Source organism: Mesoplodon bidens (assembly GCF_964165515.1).
Source record: "Mesoplodon bidens genome assembly, chromosome: 5".
NCBI classification, from domain to species: Eukaryota; Metazoa; Chordata; class Mammalia; order Artiodactyla; family Ziphiidae; genus Mesoplodon; species Mesoplodon bidens.
The window spans coordinates 111,108,057-111,128,435 of record NC_138161.1 but is presented as its reverse complement, the minus strand read 5'-3'; the positions used below and the strand labels follow the sequence as shown (position 1 = coordinate 111,128,435).

The window sequence follows — 20,379 nt, the reverse complement described above, 5'->3', positions numbered from 1 at the left end:
ATAAAGTGTGATACCAAAACAACATGTGAAAGGGAAAATTACAGGGCAGGCTTATTAATGAAAAACCAAATATGGCAATGTATAAAAAAGGTAGTACATCCCAATCAAGTAGAGTTATGCACAGTTAGTAAAATTTTAAGTCAATTTAATTTACCATATTAGTATATTAAATGAGCATCTCAAAAGGTGAAAAAGAATTTAGTAAAATTCAATATCAACTCAATTTTTTCAAAAATATATTTTAGCAAAGTAGGACTGTACTTCTTTAACCTGATGAAGTGTATGTACAGAAAACCTGCAACAAGAAATCATAGGGACTTCCCCTGATGGTCCAGTGATAAAGACCCCACACTTCAACATTCACAGAAAGATACACAAGATGAAAAGGCAGAGGGCTATGAACCAGATGAAGGAACAAGATAAAATCCCAGAAAACAACTACATGAAGTGGACATAGGCAACCTTCCAGAAAAAAGAATTCAGAATAATGACAGTGAAGATGATCCAGGACCTCAGAAAAACAATGGAGGCAAAGATCGAGAAGATGCAAGAAATGTTTAACAAAGATCTAGAAGAATTAAAGAACAAACAGATGAACAATACAATAAGTAAAATGAAAAATATACTAGAAGGAATCAATAGCAGAATAACTGAGGCAGAAGAACGGATAAGTGACCTGGAAGACAGAATGGTGGAATTCACTGCTGTGGAACAGAATAAAGAACAAAGAATGAAAATAAATGAAGACAACCTAAGAGACCTCTGGGACAACATTGAACGCAACAACATTCGCATTATAGGGGTCCCAGAAGGAGAAGAGAGAGAGAAAGGACCAGAGAAAATATTTGAAGAGATTATAGTTGAAAACTTCCCTAACATGGAAAAGGAAATAGCCACCCAAGTCCAGGAAGTGCAGAGAGTCCCATACAGGATAAACCCAAGGAGAAAGACGCCAAGACATAGTAATCAAATTGGCAAAAATTAAAGACAAAAATTGTTGAAAGCAGCAAGGGAAAAATGACAAGTAACATACAAGGGAACTCCCATAAGGTTAACAGCTGATTTCTCAGCAGAAACTCTACAAGCCAGAAGGGAGTGGGATGATAAAGTGATGAAAGGGAAGAACCTACAACCAAGATTACCAGGAAAGGATCTCATTCAGATTCGATGGAGAAATCAAAAGCTCTACAGACAAGCAAAAGCTAAGAGAATTCAGCACCACCAAACCACCTCTACAACAAAGGCTAAAGGAACTTCTCTAATTGGGAAACACAAGAGAAGGAAAAGACCTACAAAAACAAACCCAAAACAAGAAAATGGTAATGGGAACATACATATCGATAATTACCTTAAACGTGAATGAATTAAATGCTCCAACCAAAAGACACAGGCTTGCTGAATGGATACAAAAACAAGACCCATATATATGCTGTCTACAAGAGACCCACTTCAGACCTAGGAACATATACAGACTGAAAGTGAGGGCATGGAAAAACATTCCATGCAAATGGAAATCAAAAGAAAGCTGGAGTAGCAACACTTATATCAGATAAAATAGACTTTAAAATAAAGAATGTTACAAGAGACAAGGAAGGACACTACATAATGATCAAGGGATCAATCTAAGAAGAAGATATAACAATTATATATGCACCCAACATAGGAGCACGTCAATATATAAGGCAACTGCTAACAGCTATAAAAGGAAATTGACAGTGACACAATCATAGTGGGGGACTTTATTACCTTACACCAATGGATACATCATCCAGACAAAATTAGTAAGGAAACACAAGCTTTAAATGACACAATAGACCAGATAGATTTAATTGATATTTATAGGACATTCCAACCAAAAACAGCAGATTACACTTTCTTCTCAAGTGCACATGGAACATTCTCCAGGATAGATCACATCTTGGGTCACATATCAAGCTCAGTAAATTTAGAAAATTGAAATCTCATCAAGCATCTTTTCTGACCGTAATGCTGTGAGATTAGAAATCAATTACAGGGGAAAAAACATAAAAACAACACATGAAGGCTAAACAATACATTACTAAATAACCAAGAGATCACTGAAGAAATCAAAGAGGAAATCAGAAAATACCTAGAGACAAATGACAATGAAAACACGATGATCCAAAACCTATGGGATGCAGCAAAAGCAGTTCTAAGAGGGAAGTTTATAACAATACAGTCCTACCTTAGGAAACAGCAAACATCCCAAATAAACAATCTAATCTAACCTTACACCTAAAGGAAATAAAGAAGAACAAACAAAAACCAAAGTTAGCAGAAGGAAAGAAATCATAAAGACCAGAGCAGAAATAAATGAAATAGAAATAGAAAACAATAGCAAAGATCAATAAAACTAAAAGCTGGTTCTTTGAGAAGATAAACAAAATTGATAAACCATTAGCCAGACTCATCAAGAAAAAGGGAGAGGACTCAAATCAATAAAATTAGAAATGAAAAAGGAGAACTTACAACAGACACTGCAGAAATACAAAGCATCCTAAGAGACTACTACAAGTAATCCTAGGCCAATAAAATGGACAACCTGGAAGAAATGGACAAATTCTTAGAAAGGTATAACCTTCCAAGACTGCACCAGGAAGAAATAGAAAATATGACCAGACCAATCACGGTAATGAAATTGAAACTGTGATTAAATATCTTCCAACAAACAAAAGTCCAGAACCAGATGTCTTCACAGATGAATTCTATCAAACATTTAGAGAAGAGCTAACACCCATCCTTCTTAAACTCTTCCAAAAAATTGCAGAGGAAGGAACACTCCCAAACTCATTCTATGATGCCACTATCACCCTGATACCAAAACCAGACAAAGATACTACAAAAAAAGAAAATTACAGACCAATATCACGAATATAGGTGCAAAAATTCTCAACAAAATACTAGCAAACAGAATCCAACAGCACATTAAAAGGATCACACACCATGATCAATTGGTATTTATCCCAGGGATGCAAGGATTCTTCAGTATATGCAAATCAATCCGTGTGATACACCATATTAACAAATTGAAGAATAAAAACTATATGATCATCTCAATAGATGCAGAAAAAGCTTTTCACAAAATTCAACACCCATTCATGATAAAACTCTCCAGAAAGTGGGCTTAGGGCGAAACTACCTCAACATATTAAAGGCCATATATGACAAACCCACAGCAAACATCATTCTCAATGGTGAAAAACTGAAAGCATTTCCTCTAAGATCAGGAACAAGACAAGGATGTCCACTCTCACCACTATTATTCAACATAGTTTTGGAAGTCCTAGCCACAGCAAACAGAGAAGAAAAAAGAATACAAATTGGAAAAGAAGAAATAAAATTGTCACTGTTTTCAGATGACATGATAATGTACGTAGAGAATACTAAAGATGCCACCAGAAAACTACTAGAGTTAATCAATGAATGTGGTAAAGTTGCAGGATACAAAATTAATGCACAGAAATCTCTTGCATTCCTATACACTAATGATGAAAAATCTGAAAGGGAAATTAAGGAAACACTGCCAATTACCATTGCAACAAAAAGAATAAAATACCTAGGAATAAACCTCCCTAGGGAGACAAAAGACCTGTATGCAGAAAACTATAAGACACTGATGAAAGAAATTAAAGATGATACCAACAGATGGAGAGATATACGAGGTTCTTGGATTGGAAGAATCAATATTGTGAAAATGACTATACTACCCAAAGCAATCTACAGATTCAATGCAATCCCTATCAAATTACCAATGGCATTTTTTACGGAACTTGAACAAAAAATTTTAAAATTTGTACGGAGACACAAAAGACCCTGAATAGCCAAAGCAGTCTTGAGGGAAAACAACGGAGCTGGAGGAATCAGACTCCCTGACTTCAGACTATACTACAAAGCTACAGTAATCAAGACAATATGGTACTGGCACAAAAAGAGAAATATAGATCAATGGAACAAGACAGAAAGCCCAGAGATAAACCCACGCACCTATAGTCAACTAATCTATGACAAAGGAGGCAAGGATATACAATGGAGAAAAGACAGTCTCTTCAGTAAGTGGTGAAATTAGAACGCTCCCTAACACCATACACAAAAATAAACTCAAAATGGATTAGAGGCCTAAATGTAAGAGCGAACACTATAAAACTCTTAAAGGAAAACATAGGAAGAACACTCTTTGACATAAATCACAGCAAGATCTTTTTTGATCCACCTTCTAGAGTAATAGAAATAAAAACAAAAATAAACAAATGGGACCTAATGAAACTTAAAATCTTTTGCACAGTAAAGGAAACCACAAACAAGACGAAAAGACAACCCTCAGAATGTGAGAAAATATTTGCAAACGAATCAACGAACAAAGAAGGATAAATCTCCAAAATATATAAACAGTTCATACATCTCAATATTAAAAAAAAAACAACCCAGTCCAAAAATGGGCAGAAGACCTAAATAGACATTTCTCCAAAGAAGACATACAGATGGCCAAGAAGCACATGAAAAGATGCTCAACATCACTAATTATTAGAGAAATGCAAATCAAAGCTACAATGAGGTATCACCTCACACCAGTTAGAATGGGCATCATCAGAATATCTACAAACAACAAATGCTGGAGAGGTTGTGGATAAAAGGGAACCCTCTTGCACTGTTGGTGGGAATGTAAATTGATACAGCCACTATGGAGAACACTATGGAGGTTCCTTAAAAAACTAAAAATAGAATTACCATATGACCCAGCAATCCCACTACTGGGCCTATACCCAGAGAAAACCATAATTCAAAAAGCACATGCACCCCAATGTTCATTGCAGCACTATTCACAATAGCCAGATCATGGAAGCCACCTAAATGCCCATTGACAGATGAATGGATAAAGAAGGTGTGTTACATATATACAATGGAATATTACTCAGCCATAAAAAGGAATGAAATTGGGTCATTTGTTGAGATGTGGATGGATCTAGAGACTGTCATACAGAGTGAAGTAAGTCAGAACGAGAAAAACAAATATCGTATATTAATGCATATATGTGGAACCTAGAAAAATGGTACAGATGAACCAGTTTGCAGGGCAGAAATAGAGACACAGATGCAGAGAACAAACGTATGGACATGTGGGGTGGTGGTGGTGGTGGTGTAAATTGGGAGATTGGGATTGACATGTATACACTGATGTGTATAAAATGGATGACTAATAAGAACTGCTGTATAAAAATTTTTTTAATTAAGAAAAAGACCCACACTTCCACTGAAGGGGGGCCGGGTTCGATCCCTGGTCAGGGAATTAAGATCCCACATGCTGTGTGACGTGGCCAAAAAAAAAAAAAAAGATATCATACTCAGTGGAAGCACTGAAAGCATTCTTTTGAGGATCAGAATAAGGGAAGGATACCCATATTCACCACTTCGATTTAAATTTGAAGTTGAAGACCCTAGTTAGTGTACTAAGAAAAAGAGAAGATGTAAGAACTGGAAAGTAAGATTTTAAAAAACGCTGTCATTGGCAGATAAGGTTGAGAATGCTGGAAACCCAAAAGAATACATGATGAATTATTAGAATTAATGAGAAATTTAGCAAGTTTGCTGGATACAAAACCAATGTGCAAAAGTCAATTCTATTGCTAAACACTAGCAACAACTAGAAAATATAATCTTAAAAGTCTACCATTTATAAGACATAAAAAAATATAGAGTACCCAGTACTAATACCAAAAAGTATATGAAGTTTATAAGGAAAATGTGAAGATTTTTAAAAATTTTGTTGAAGTATAGTGGATTTACAATGTGTTTATTTCTGCTGTACAGCAAAGTGATTCAGTTATACACATATATATTCTTTTTCATATTCTTTTCCATTATGGTTTATCACAGGATATTGAATATAGTTCCCTGTTTTATACAATAGGACCTTGTTGTTTATCCATCCTATATATAATAGTTTGCATTTGCTAATACCAAATTCCCAATCCTTTCGTCCCCCACCCACCCCTTTGGCAACCATAAGTCTGTTCTCTGTTTGTGAGTCTGTTTCTCTTTTGTAGATATGTTCATTTCTATTTTAGATTCCACACATAAGTAATATCATATGATATTTGTCTTTCTCTTTCTGACTTACTTCACTTAGTATGATAATCTCTAGGTCCATCCATGTTGCTGCAAGTAACATTATTTCATTCTTCTTTATGGCTGAGTAATGTTCCATTGTATATATATATCACATTTTCTTTATCCATTCATCTGTTGATGGACATTATTTTGTTTCCATGTCTTGGCTATTGTGAATAGTGCTGCTATGAACATTGGGGTACATGTATCTTTTTGAATTATAGTTTTGTCTGGATATATGCCCAGGATTGGGATTGCTGGATCATATGGTAACTCTGTTTTTAACTTTTTGAGGGACCTCCATACTGTTCTCCACAGTGGCTGCACCAACTTACATTCCCATCAACAGCATAGAAGGGTTCTCTTTTCTCCACAGCTTCTCCTACATTTATTATTTGTAGACTTTTTAATGATGGCCATTCTGCCTGATGTGAGGTGATACCTCATTGTAGTTTTGATTTGCATTTCCCTAGTAATTAGTGATGATGACCATCTTTTCATGTGCCTGTTGGCCATGTATGTCTTCTTTGGAGAAATGTCTAGAAAATGTGAAGATTTTATTGAAAGATTTAAATTTTTGGATTGGAAATTGTTTTATGGATATTTTCAATTGTGCATGTTTAAAGAAAATTAAAATTATGAAACAATTCCTTTTAACCCAGAGAAACATTGGTTCAAAATCCGAAATATATAGTCCCCTGAATTTTGGTATAACGAGGCACTTCCTAGGAGCCATGAAGTGGCTTGTGTACTAATCTAGCACCTTTGGATAGTTTTTGTTTGTATGAGCCATGCAGCCAATACCCATCCATTTGCTATTCCCAGTTCTTTGGGGGAACTGGTCCCTAGAGAGCCACATCTCCTTATTGGCTGCTAACCATTCTGCAGTCAAGAAACTTCATCAAGTTCTAGAAGCCTCTTCTCACTTGTAATTGGAGTTTTGTTGTGAAAGTTAAATTTTGTGATGCCCATAAAATGTTTAGTGCATGGTAAGAGCTCAATTAATAGCTAATTACGTCTTTAAAAATATTCTAGAGGGACTTCCCTGGTGGTCCAGTGGGTAAGACTCCATGCTCCCAATGCAGGGGGTCTGGAGTTGAATCCTGGTCAGGGAACTAGATCCCACATGCATGCCACAACTAAGAGTATGTGTGCTGCAATGAAGATCCCACGTGCTGCAACGAAGATCCCACATGCTTCAACAAAGACCCGGTGCAGCCAAAATAAATAAATTAAAAAAAAAATCTTCTAGGGACTTTCCTGGTGGTCCAGTAGTAAAGAATCTGCCTTCCAATGCAGGGGACGCGGGTTAAATCCCTGGTCAGGGAACTAAGATCCCACATGCCACAGTGCAACTAAGCCTGCGCACTACAACTACTGAGCTCACGTGCCTCAACTAGAGCCCACGTGCCACAAACTACACAGCCCATGTGCTCTGGAGCCCGTGCACCACAACTAGAGAAGAGAAAACCCGCAGGCCACAACTAGAAAGAAGCCCACACACTACAACGGAGAGCCTGCGCGCTGCAACGAAAGATCCCACATGCCTCAATGAAGATCCTGTGTGCCACAACGCAGCCAAAAATAAATAATAAATAAATCTTTAAAAAATCTTCTACCGGACAAACTTAGAGCAACCAAATGATAACCGAATAAAGTATGGAAAAAAGGTTCTTCACTGAGCAATGGATCTATATAAATGTCAATGTCTAAGTCTAAAGAAATGTCAGAATTATAAACAGGAGGTATCATTTATACAGTTGGGCATTGTGGACATGATAGAACTGAGTTATACAAGTCACTTTTGCTTCCAAATAGGATGTAGTAGGTTGCAGCAGGACAATGTGCCTGCTACAACAACCTTAAAAAATGCAGAATAAGTTAAAAACATCATATTTTAAAATATATTAGAGGACTGTGAAATGACTAAGACTTTTTACCTTATTTTACATAAACTAAAGTTCCAGAGAGGGGAGGGCCCCTCTGAGGTGAATTGATAATCAGTGGCTGTTTTCTTTTGTGGAAACATTTGCTGGTTCTAGTTACAGGCTGAGGATCAGTCTTAACCCAGGCAGAGGTTGTCTACTGGGGCAAAGAAAACCCAGAGGAACTTTTGGTGGTCACGTGGGACTATTGGGGAAGTTTGAAAACCAGAAGAGCCTCAGTGCATGGCTGATTTTCTGCATGGGGCATTTGCTGTGTTCAAGACCTCCTTGGGAAGCTGTGGACCTGGGTCAAAACTTTTTAAAAGTTAGAGGGACATGGCCTCCTCAAACACATGGCTACTCTCTCCCTCGAAACATTTCTCATGTTTTGAAGCTGAATAGTTGGAGGTGAAAAAGCTAAGCTCAATGTCTCTAAAGAACTGAACTGAATAGTACTATAGTATTTCAGGCCTGAGGAGATATACCCCTGAGGAACATGGATGAACCAGAAGTGGAATGAGTCTACGTAAGAAGGCAACCTTGCCAAGACCCAGCTCGATCCCTAATTAGATTGTGATTATCAGACCCTCACTCTATCAACCTAATGGAGGGAAGGGGGAACTCTCACTGGGAGATGATATCATGTGGTGGCTCACTCTACAGTTCTTTTATACACACTATCTGGCACAGAAGAAAACATTACCAAGTCTGTGAAGAGGCAGGAAAACATAATAATCAAAAGAGAAAAATGAACCATTGAACTGGACCAACAGATGATTAAAATGTTGAAGTTAGCAGACAAAGAACGAAAAACAAAAACAAAAAACTGATGAATAAGATAAAGAAAACAGAGGAAAAGATGAACAAAATGGATGAAAAGATGGAGACTTTCAATGCATAACGAATCTATTTAAAAAATTATAAAAACAAATCAAATTCTAAAATTGAAAATACAATATTAAAAATTAAGAACACTGCACAGATTTGATAACAGACTGGAGATTATAGAAGAGAGAATTAGTAAACTCAAAAACAGGTCAATAGAAAACATTCAAACTGAAACGTCAAGAGACAAAAAAAAGATGATACAAAGTATAAAGCATATGGTGAACAAGGTCAAATAATCTTACGTATGTAATTGGACTCCCAGAGGAACAGAGATAAGAGAATGGAGCAAAAACAATAGTCGAAGAGATAATGGCTGAGAATTTCCCCAAACTGATGAAAGATGTCAACCCACATATCACAGAAGCTCAGGGAAACCCAGGTCAGATAAATAAAAGGAAAACCACAGTAGGTAACAAAATAGTCAAATCAACAACAAAGAGAAAATATTAAAAGGCAGCTAGAACTTTCTCTTTGTGCAGCTGTCTCTACACTGGGGACTCTTTCCTCTGAACTCTAGCTGCTTTGGCGTCTTCTCCTCAACACAAGGAGACCACCAGGCTCCTCTTGGTGTCCCCTACCTGTGACTGTCCTGGAGACTCCTGCCAGGCAGTAAACTGGTGCATTTGGGGGGGGCTCACCCCATTTATTGTCCATCTCTCAGGGATCACCATTCTTTTTTGCCTTATGTCAAATGTTTTTTAAATGTTGTTTCAGGGACTTCCCTAGTGGTCCAGTGGCTAAGACTCTGCACTCCCAATACAGGGGGCCCGGGTTCGATCTCTGGTCAGGGAACTAGACCCCACATGCCACAACTAAGGGTTCACATGCCGCAACTAAAGATCCCGCATACTCCAACTAAAAGATTCTGCATGCTCCAACTAAAAGGTCCCACATGCCGCAACAAAGATCTTGCATGCCGCAACTAAGACCCAGTGCATCCAAATAAATAAATAAACAGCTATTAAAAAATAAATAAATGTTTCATATTTCTTATCTGGTTTTTTAGTTGTTTCAGTTGGAAGGGTAATATCTGATTTCTTATTCCATCTTGGCTGGAAGTGGAAATCTCAAAAAGATTTACTTTTAAACTGAGGAAATGTGCCAAGCTGAGCTTACACATATGCTATTAAAACTCAATAACTACAGCAATTGTTTATAAGGAAGGCCAAGAAAAGCTTTTGTTTGTAAAGGACTACTTTATCACTGACATTGGTTAGAATTTGCTGACACGTGTGGTGATTAAAAGCAAACCACACTGTAGTCGGTTTTATTATTTTTTTAACCTTCCTTACAGTCAATGCACACCCATATTGCTTGTACCTGGGGCACAATGCTCCCAGCACCCCACCCTTGGTATTCCATAGTATACATCTCCACTCTATTCCAAAAATCTATTACGGCCAAAATTGAATTCATCTTCCACAATAAATCTGGTATTATATTTTCCACCTGTCAGGATATCGTATTAAAATTATGTATGTCTCCCCACAATTAGACTGAGGGCTTGCAAGAGAAATATTACTTCATGTTCACATTAAAAAAAAAATGCTTGTTGAAAGAATCGTGCTTTAACATATCAGACTGAAGTCACTTTCCTCTTTGTTCAGAAAGAGAATAATAGATTTATTGCACAGACTTACTAAGCACTTGTAGGCCAGTCACTATTTGGTGCTGGCTGGGGCTACAATGGTGAATAAGACCAGGTTCTGCCCTCCTGGGGAAGTGCTCTCAGTTGAGGAGAGGCGGGTCAGAGATATAGAGGCACATCGCAATGCCAAGGGGAAAGATCACCATGGAAAAACCAGAGAAGAAAAGCTTGGGCCAGGCCTCAAAGTGCAGCCAGAGCAGGAATGTGGTCCTTCGCTTTTGACCAAAGGGAAAAGGGATTAGTGGAGGGAGACGCCGTATAGTAGCTGCGGTTTGCCTTAGCCATATGGGGGTTAAAAACTTGAGAGCAGGCTGTAAGGAAGTCTCAAACACGTTCTGCAATGTTCGGATCAGAGTTTCTACAATCCTCACGCGCCACGAGGAAAAAGCCGGGTCCGCGACCAAAAGCGGAGTCCCGACGCCAGGGGCGCGCATCGTCAGAAAGCCGTTACGGTAGGGCGGGGGAGCGTGCGCTGCCGGAAGTGGAGGGAAGGCGGGGCCACGCCCCCAGCCCCGAGCCCTCGCTTCCCTCCCCCGCCCCCTGCACGCGGCGCGGGCGGGGCTGAGGCGGAAGGGCACCGAAGGAGGTGACGTTGTAAGTGAGCGCCGGCTTCTCGGCAGTGGCTCCAGAGGAAGCTCGGCGGCCGTGGCCGCTGTAAGCAGGCCGGACGTCTGCTGGCTGACGGGTTTTCCCCTAAAGCTGGCGAAGGCGGGGCTGTAGTCCGAACTGCCGCAGTATCTGGACCCACGGCGGGGCAGGTGCCGGCAGCGAGGGACGTAGGTAAGCGGGAGCCCGGGTGTCAAATACGGCGAATGACTGACGGACCAGGCTGGCTGGCCATTCTCGCGCCAGTGCGCGCCAGCTCAGCACCCTGGCCTGGAGGCCTCGAGCGCTGCTCTTCCCCCACCGCCGAACCAGAGGCAGCGGATTTCTCCCCGGGCGCTCTTGTGCCTTTCTGGGGGCGGGGAAGGAGCTCGTCCCGAGGGACCAGTGTCCCCTTTTTTTCGCCAGTCCGAGCTGTACAACGCAGAAGCGGAGAGGGCTAGCGCCCCCGGCCGCTCCTCCTGAAGCCGGGGGAATCTTTGAGCGGAAGAGCTGCTGGTAGAGGTCCTCTAGCTCCTGCCGTCTTGGGTTTTATTTGTTCGGACAGTTCTGCTTCCTTCCTGCCTTTGGTTCCATCCTCACACTCCTGGGACCCTGTTCTAGTGAACGGGTATGGCACAATTGAACATTTGGGCGGTGGGAAGCCTGTTTTTCCCTTCTGTTTATGCTAGGCAGTATCAACCCCCGTTACAGTGTATGACCACTCTTTTGGGGGAGGAGGGGTGCGGAGAGGATGTCGGAGATGAGGGTTTTGGACTTGGAGTTCGAAAAGCTGAATTGAAATCCTGGCCTGCCACTTGGTGGTGGCTTTAATCTTGTGTAGACATTTTTAACCCATGTAAAGTGGAACTTTCTTATACCTGCATAAATTAGTTGGGAGAATTAAATGAAATGAAGAAAGCAGAACGTTAATCATGAAATATTCTGGGAATCAGGTTAAAGTCGGTTTAAGAGTACCCAGGACGCTTAATGGTAGGTTCTTAATTATGTCTTTTACCCAGAATAACTACGCTTGGTATGGAGAAGGGTGCCAGAAGAGATACTAGGATCTTGTGCTTAAAAGCTAACTGCAGTCTCTGCTTTGGGTCGGGCAGCATTAGAAAGAAATCAGTTCCTCCTAGTCACCCAGAGGTCTCATGCTTATTGATTACACATTATTGGTGAATGAGGGATGACCTAAATCAGTTTTGCTTCTTGCTCAGTATGTCTAGTGGGCCCTTTCTAGGAGAAAAGCTGGGAGGGGCTTCATTCACACCTTGGCCCTCTTTAGAAGGAATTCTTTGCACGTTTCTGAGGACTCCTCCCTCTGCTTCTAAAGCATTTCATGTTAATTGAAAATGTTCAGAGAATAAACATAGGGACTTGAATCCTTTGAGTGGCTGAACATTACAGTTCTAAGTTAATATGAGGAGATACCTTTCTCTGTATTGGTGAGAGAAGACCATTCCCTGCTCTGAAATTTAAGTAGACCCTAAGAGAAGTGTTTGGGGAGGGGAGAAAGGAGATGCAATCAGTGACTTGAGTGAGTAGCACCTGTTCTTACAGTTGCTTGGTCAGACAAATTAAGGGTACTTACCTTCCCTCATTGGAGTGTGATGATGCTCAGTGAAGCATGATGAAGTGCAATCTTCAGTTCCTTTGACACAGAATTGTCAGTTTGGAATTTTAAGTCATGGATACGGAAGGGACCTTGAGAGTCATCTCATCCAGTGGTTCCAAAACCTGCAGGGACATCAGAATCTGTTGGGGAATTAAAACAAAACCCCAGATGCCCAGACACTACCTTAATAGATCTGAAATGGGACCCGGGTATTTGCAATTTTTAAAAAGCTTTTCAGGTGATATTCACCGTTTGAAAATGGAGACTTTAGTTTATAAACAGGCTCAGAGAAGTGAAATGTCAATTAGTTTGTTGCCTATGCCTTTTAAATTTCTTTCTCTTTTTCTTCCTTTCCTTAACAAATAGCCTTACTTGAATCAATAGTACTATTTCAGGTTTTGTAGCTCTGAGAGCACAGAAGGGGAAAAAAGTCATTTGTCAGTAGCTCTGTGTAATTCTGTTTTCATAGTTCCCTATGCAGTTAGACTCCTTAATGCTCTTTAATGAAAGTATTAGATTTTACAGTAAAATTTTTTACTAAATGTTGCTTAGGGTTTTTTTTTGTTGTTGGCAGAATTGTATAAAGACCACATCACTTTATAAATCAGTTTCTTAGTAGACTTTTATGCCAAGCCTTCATAAACCATGGAAGAATTCCAGTTAAAGAATATTTTTGCTTTTGTTCTGGCTTGTCATAAACTCACTGTACTGCCCACAGGTTTCTCTCCACCACCATCCCCCACAATCCTGGTATGCATGACCTCTTACTTTGTATCACTAGCCAGCTTCCTATGGAACTCAATTTGAGAACTGTTAGTGAAGCCCTATAACGTCTCTAATTGCCTTATAAACACCTGATTTAACTAGAGGCTCTTGGTATTGCCTTAAGCTTGTCCTTGAATTTTTAGGCCCTTTTTCTTTTTTGGTTAATTGTACCTTGCCACTGATTTAAAAAATTGATAGATACCTAGAAAGGATCAACTGATAAGGAAGTAACAGTGCCTCATATGTATTTTTCTTGCCCATTATAGTGAAAATGTCGTGATTTTTTTAGGGGGGTGGTTAATATTTTCAGCATTCTTAAGGTAATAGATCATCAGGCAGAGTTGAACATTCTCTTTTGGGGAGATATATTCATTAGCAAATTATTCTTTGAATAAGAATCACTGAAACGATGAAAAGGCTGTGTTAGTAGAGCCAGAAATGGACTGTACATCACAGATCTTCTAAAGGAAGATGCTGAATTATTTTCTTTTTAAAAATGACCCTGTTTATAGCATGTTAACTTCCTACAACCAGATGACACAGGGCATTCTGAATTCACTGATTAACAAAGCCATGTTAACAGAGAGGTAATCTATAAATTCAGAATCGAGAGAGACATATGGTATGTGTTTAAGATGAAAAACCAAGTCACTGAGTCTCTATTTTTTGGGGGGGGGGCAAGCCGTGTGGCATGTGGGATCATAGTTCCCTGACCAGGGATTGAACCTGAGCCCCCTGCATTGGAAGCGTGGAGTCTTAACCACTAGACCACCAGAGAAGTCCCTCTAAATTTTTAAATTTTGTCTGAAATACCTTAATTCTGAAGCCTAAAAATTGTTGAATTTCAGATTCTGACAGAATACACTTTTCAAGTAGAGGTATTGAGAAAGGATAAATGGGAACCCAGGGTTCACAATTTTAATGTAAACTGATATTACGGATTTAACATAGAAACAAAGGCAGAGGGGGGGTAGTGACAACTTGAAGACCCAGTGAGAAGTGGAGTTTAGAAGTCACTTGCTGCTCCTTGAGGCAGTCTTCTGTGTCTGTAAGGACTTGAGACCAAAATTGGATATTTAACTTAATCTACTTTATGTGTGGTAGCTGAATGTACCTATCACCAGTAGGTACCATAAATGTACAAGTCTCCAGTTCTCAATCTGGACCTTTTTATGGTTCATTCATGTCCTCTGATGCCAATGGGCAATATTTGTTATTTTTGTTTTGTTTTTAATCTTGTTTCCTACTACAAACCATTCATTCTGTCTCATTTTTGGGGGGGCGGATAACCTCTCCCCTGTTTATTCACTACACAGCAGCTATTCTCATTACTGTCTTATTACCTACAGGAGAAAGAACTTTTTCATAGGGATGCTTAAGTTAATCTGTACAGTGGTTGCACTGCAAAATTTTACTCAAATAAATATTGGACCCCTCAAGGATTGTTCAGACTTCAGGCTGTCCTAGGGTCAGTGAGTATCTAATAAGAGTTGAAAGCTCACTCTGTTTCCCTTGTGTGTGTGTTTTATCTTTTTTTTTAAATCCATATTTGCTATGGTCTTTATTTTATTATTATTATGACTTTTTGACCACACCCCATGGCTTATGGGATCTTAGTTCCCCGACCAGGGATTGAACCTTGGCCCTCAGTAGTGAAAGCGTGGAGTCCCAACCACTGGGCCACCAAGGAATTCCCTATTTTATCTTTGAAGGAATGTTGGTATTTGGTGAACACATAACAGTATGGCAGAGAATACAGGGGCAGAAATGTTAAGGGACCCCATGTGAAGGTTGCTTTTAATTTTAATTACATGTACTCTGAGTTCATGCTTGGGATATGTTGATTTTAGGGTACTCTGGCTGGACTCTTATTGGAGAACCTTCAACAGTATTATCTTTGTCTTTTTTCTTTGGCTAGGTAGATTTCCCAAAGAAGAATCTTCAGCTCTCCTGCTTGGAGCTTATAAGCTGGGTTGTCAACAGTCTTGTAGCTAAACTGGGGGAAATGGTAGAGGTCTTAGCATTCAGTATGTAAACACTCATGTTCATTTAACTCAACTATTTTCAGTATGATACCCTCATTCTCAACTGGACCAGATGTTTTCCAGTCCAGGAATCCTTTGTTTTTCCTTTAGAGCTGTGTTACCCAATGTGGTAGCCACTAGCCACATGTAGCAACTTAAATAATTATTAAAATTAAATAAAATTAAACATTTCGTTTTTCAGTTGCACTACACACATTTCAAGTGGTCAGTAACCACATGTTTCCAGAGACTTCCATATGGGACAGGGCAGATATAGAATGTTTCTATCATTGCAGAACTCCTGTTGGCCAGTACTGTTCTAGTCTAGAAAGTAACACTCCAGGCTTCTGCAAGGAGCAGGGAGGGGCAGTTGGCTGGTTTTTGTGGCGAGTAGAAGGGTATCTAAATGATTTGATTTATCCTCTTGTTTTTAGCACCATGTTCACACCCCACTTACAGAACCTCCTACTGCCAATTCCTGACCTGTTTTGAGGCACTGTTGTATAAATTGGATTGCTTTCCTTCTTGCAAGCTTGACATTTAACTTTCTTTTTTTTAAATTAATTAATTTATTTTTGGCTGCATTGGGTCTTCGTTGCTGCATGTGGGCTCTCTCTAGTTGCAGCGAGCAGGGGCTACTCTTTGTTGTGGTGCGCGGGCTTCTTATTGCCGTGGCTTCTCTTGTTGCAGAGCCCAGCTCTAGGCGCGCGGGCTTCAGTAGTTGTGGCACGCGGGCTCAGTAGTTGTGGCTTGCGGGCTTAGTTGCTCCGCGGCATGTGGGATCTTCCCAGACCAGGGCTTGAACCTGTGTTCCCTGCGTTGGCAGGCGGATTCTTAACCACTGTGCCACCAGGGAAGCCCTGATTTTTATATTATTAATTAATTTATTTGGGAGGCACAAAAGGAAAGATACATGTATATTTTCTTATTTTTTCTTTTATGAAAGGTGGCTATATATAATATAGTAAAGAATTAACCTTGCACAAAAAGAAAGCCTTTATCCTTGGCTTTTAGGAGGTAATCTCTAAACCCTTGGAATGTTATGTCTGATTGGAGTGTCTTTATTTGCCTGGGGGCCTTGGGTCACTGATAATCTAACAGTATGATATAGGATGGGGATTGGCCACACCAGAAAAACCAACAGTGTGATTTAGGGTAATGACTTTGATATCAGTGGATCTCCAGAGGGGTTGAAGACTGAGCTCAGTCATGTGGGCAATCAGTTATGCCTATGAACCCCCATAAAAACTCCGGACATCAAGGCTTAGGTGAGCTTCACTGGCTGGCAGTTCTTGTCACGCTTTGTCACACACCGGTGCTGGGAAAGTAATGCTGACTCTACTCCAGGGGGAGAGGACAACTGGAAGCGCCTCATGTGTTACTTCCCCTGGACTCTGCACTATGTAGTTCTTCACTTGGATGATTTTAATCCACATTCTTCAGCGGTAATAAGCCATAACTATTAACAGTTTTCAGTGAGTTCTGTGAGTCCTTCTGACAGAGTATCAGACCTGAGGGTGGTTTTGGAAACTCCCTGAACTTTCAGTTATTGTCAGAAGTGAGGGTGATCTTGTGTGGACTCTTCTCCCTAACAGTACACTTGGCTAAACGATTGCAGTGGCTTACCATTGATACTCACTTGAACTCTGCTTGTTTCATTTAAAGCGGAAATTACTCCATGTTAGTTCATAGACCTTATCCGTATTCTGTTATAGCTTCATTCATTGTGCGGATGAGCCATAGTTTGTGCAACCACTGCCCTATGTATGGGCATTTAGGTTGTTTCCAGTATCTTGCAATTACAGACAGTGTTTCAGTGAATAACCATGTACTATGTATTTTCATTATTATTGGAGATGTATCTTCAGGGTAAATTCCTGAAAGTGGAGTTGTTGGATTAAAAGGTGAATACTTGTATGGTTTTGTTAGATATTACCAAATTCCCCTCCAAAATGATTTTATCATTTTGTATTCCCACCAACCAGCAAAGTATGAAAGTTTTTTTCCTCCCACCAACAAAATGTGTTGTAACTTTTGCCAAATTTTTTTGAGGTATAATGGACATATAATATTATATTAGTTTCAGGTGTACAACATAATGGTTTAACATTTATATACATTGCAAAATAATTACAATAAGTCTAGTTAAATCCATCACCATACATAGCTCCCCACCCCCCAAATTTTTTTTCTTGTGATGAGGGCTTTACTTTTAGTGGCTTTCAAATATGCAATACAGTATTATTAACTATAGTCACCATGCTGTACAGTACATCGTCATGAATGACTTGTTTATATGTTTGTTTATGGAGGTTTGTATCTTTGACTCCTTTCACCCATTTTGCCTATCTCCCAAGCCCCCTTGACAATTTTTTAACGAATGAAGTTGAACATCTTTACTTATGTTTAAGGGCCATTTAAAAATCTTTATTTGTGAATTGTTTCATTATGTCTTTTTCCCATTTTTCCATCAGCCTTTTCCTTTATCCCTCAATTTAAGATATTAAATATTAGTAATATTAGCCCTTTACTTTCTATTGAGTTTTTCATTTTTGCTATTTTAAGTGTCCTAAGCTCCTTTATTTTTTAAACTGTTCCTTTAAAAAAAAATCCCATTCTTTTTTTCCCCAGTGGATGTAATATTTTCTTCTTTGAGGATAGCGTTGGGGTTATTTTTCGTCTCTCTTTTTTAAAGAAATTGTGGTAAAATATACATAACATAAAATTTACCATTTAAATCATTTTTAGGTATACAGTTCAGTGGCATTAAATACATTCATATTGCTGTGCAACCATCACCACCATCCATCCTGAGACCCATTTTAATTTTCCTAAACTGAAGCTCTTCACATTAAACAATAACTTCCCTTCTCTCCCCTTTTCAGGTTTTTTAAGTTGACTTCTCTAAATATGCTTTTGCTTTTATCTGTTTGTTTTGGTCTACTTTTAATCCCTGGAAGTGTGGTGATTCTTAGTTATGCTGTGTTTTGACCTCTAAGAAGTTGGTTGGAGGTTCTGAGCCTGTGGTGGGACTTGTCAGTTGTGGGGTGCACTGTGGGCCATGCTGGGCCATTCTGTGGGGGCATACCTGTACTTATGTATTTTCTTGTGGATTAATCAGTTTCTCTGAAGAAGAATCTTCCAATCTCCTGCTTGGACGGGTAAGACAGACTGCCAGCGTTTTGGGAGATGAGTGGGACAGTGTTGCGGGGTCTTATATTCAATATAATTCCATCTTCAAACTGTTCCTGGGATCCCCTTGTCTGCAGAACTTCCTTTCTGAAGGAGAAACTTCTAATCTTGGGTTGGGGAGGGACAGTTACCTGCTATGTGGAGTTGGGGAGGGATTTGGGGGTTTCATTGCTTCTTAAACTTTGGGGTAATTGTTTGGGCCTCTGTAGTTGTGGCATCCCCAAATATCAGTATCTGTTGGTCTTTTTGAATGCTCTATCCCTACCCCACCCCCTGCCCACCCCCAGAACTGATCTCCTCCTTTGGGGTATAAACTTTTCTGGGAGCTGAGTGGGGAAAGAGGTTGGGGAGAAATTCCCTATGTAAACTGATTTATCCTCCTGTTTGTACCCCTGCCCTCAGTTGTACATGATGTGCCTGACTGTTCTAGTTCATTCCCTTGAGAAAGTGAAACTTTGATCATCTGCCGTGGTAGGAGAAGGGATCTTGGAGTCTAAGTGCTTCTTATTCAGACTTTCAACCAGTCCTTCCTTTTTCAGCTCTCCTCCATTCCCTGACCTTCATAGGTATTGTTGCTCTTGGTTCCTGAGCCTTTCTGAGGTCCTGTAACTTGCTTGCTGCTTGGCTTCCCCTACTGCTGGCTTAGATTTCAGCTCTTTTGGCTGGCTAAGTCTGTTTTCACTCATTCATCTGCTTTCTTCTTTCAGCAGTTTTATTGCTCTTGTCTCCTTTTTTGTTGTCATTGTCCTTGAGAGGTTTTGCCTTTTTTAAAACTCCATTTCTGTCATCTTAATGGGATTTGGAAAGGAAGCAGAAGTAAACATGTGTTCAGTCCTCTTCTCCCCCCCCACCCCGCCCCCAGAGAAAACTGATGCACAGAAAGGTAATACAGCTTTTCCTAGTAAGTTATTAGTAGGCTGAAATTAGGATATTGGTTTTTTTTATTCTTCTGTTCCACCTGCAGTGGCTGGTGACTTTCTTTCTAGGCTAAAGAGCCTTCAGTAACGTTAGATCTTATTAAGTCTGAGGGGAAATCATGTTTGTTTGTTTTTAATATTTATTTATTTGGCTGTGCTGGGTCTTAGTTGCAGCACGCAGGATCTTCGTTGTGGCATGCGGGCTCTTAGTTGCAGCATGTGGGATCTAGTTCCCTTACCAGGGAACGAACCCAGTCCCACTGCATTGGGAGTGCAGAGTCTTAACCACTGGACAACCAGGGAAGTCCCAAATCATGTTTGGTTTTGACTATCATTTTCATCTACCCTTTCCTGTAAGTGTGTTCCTAAAGTGTGTACACACACACACACACACACACACACACACACACACACACACACACACACACACACACACACACACACACACACACACACACACACACACACACACACACACACACACACACACACACACACACACACACACACGTTGCTGAGAGCCAGAACCATAACTGGTTGAGAGCACCTGATAGAATCCTGTCTCCTCATAGTCACTCAGAAAGTCTTTGACTGACTGACAAAGAGGAGGCTGGTCGGTCTCCCTCTTGAGGTACTGATAATTGTGTGCATTTATTGACTGTCTGCCTGTGGATGACTGTACAGAATAAAA

The 20,379-nt window shown here is 39.9% G+C and overlaps 1 protein-coding gene across 4 annotated transcripts in view; it reads left to right on the top strand.

The window, feature by feature from the left end:
* Window positions 1-11,207: 11,207 nt before the first annotated feature.
* SENP5 (SUMO specific peptidase 5) overlaps window positions 11,208-20,379 on the top strand; it is a 41,666-nt gene continuing 32,494 nt past the window's right edge. For all 4 annotated transcript variants that reach the window (XM_081235069.1, XM_081235067.1, XM_081235066.1 and 1 more), the window contains exon 1: window positions 11,208-11,367. The gene's annotated coding sequence lies outside the window, so the exon portion shown is untranslated. The remainder of the gene's footprint in view (window positions 11,368-20,379) is intronic.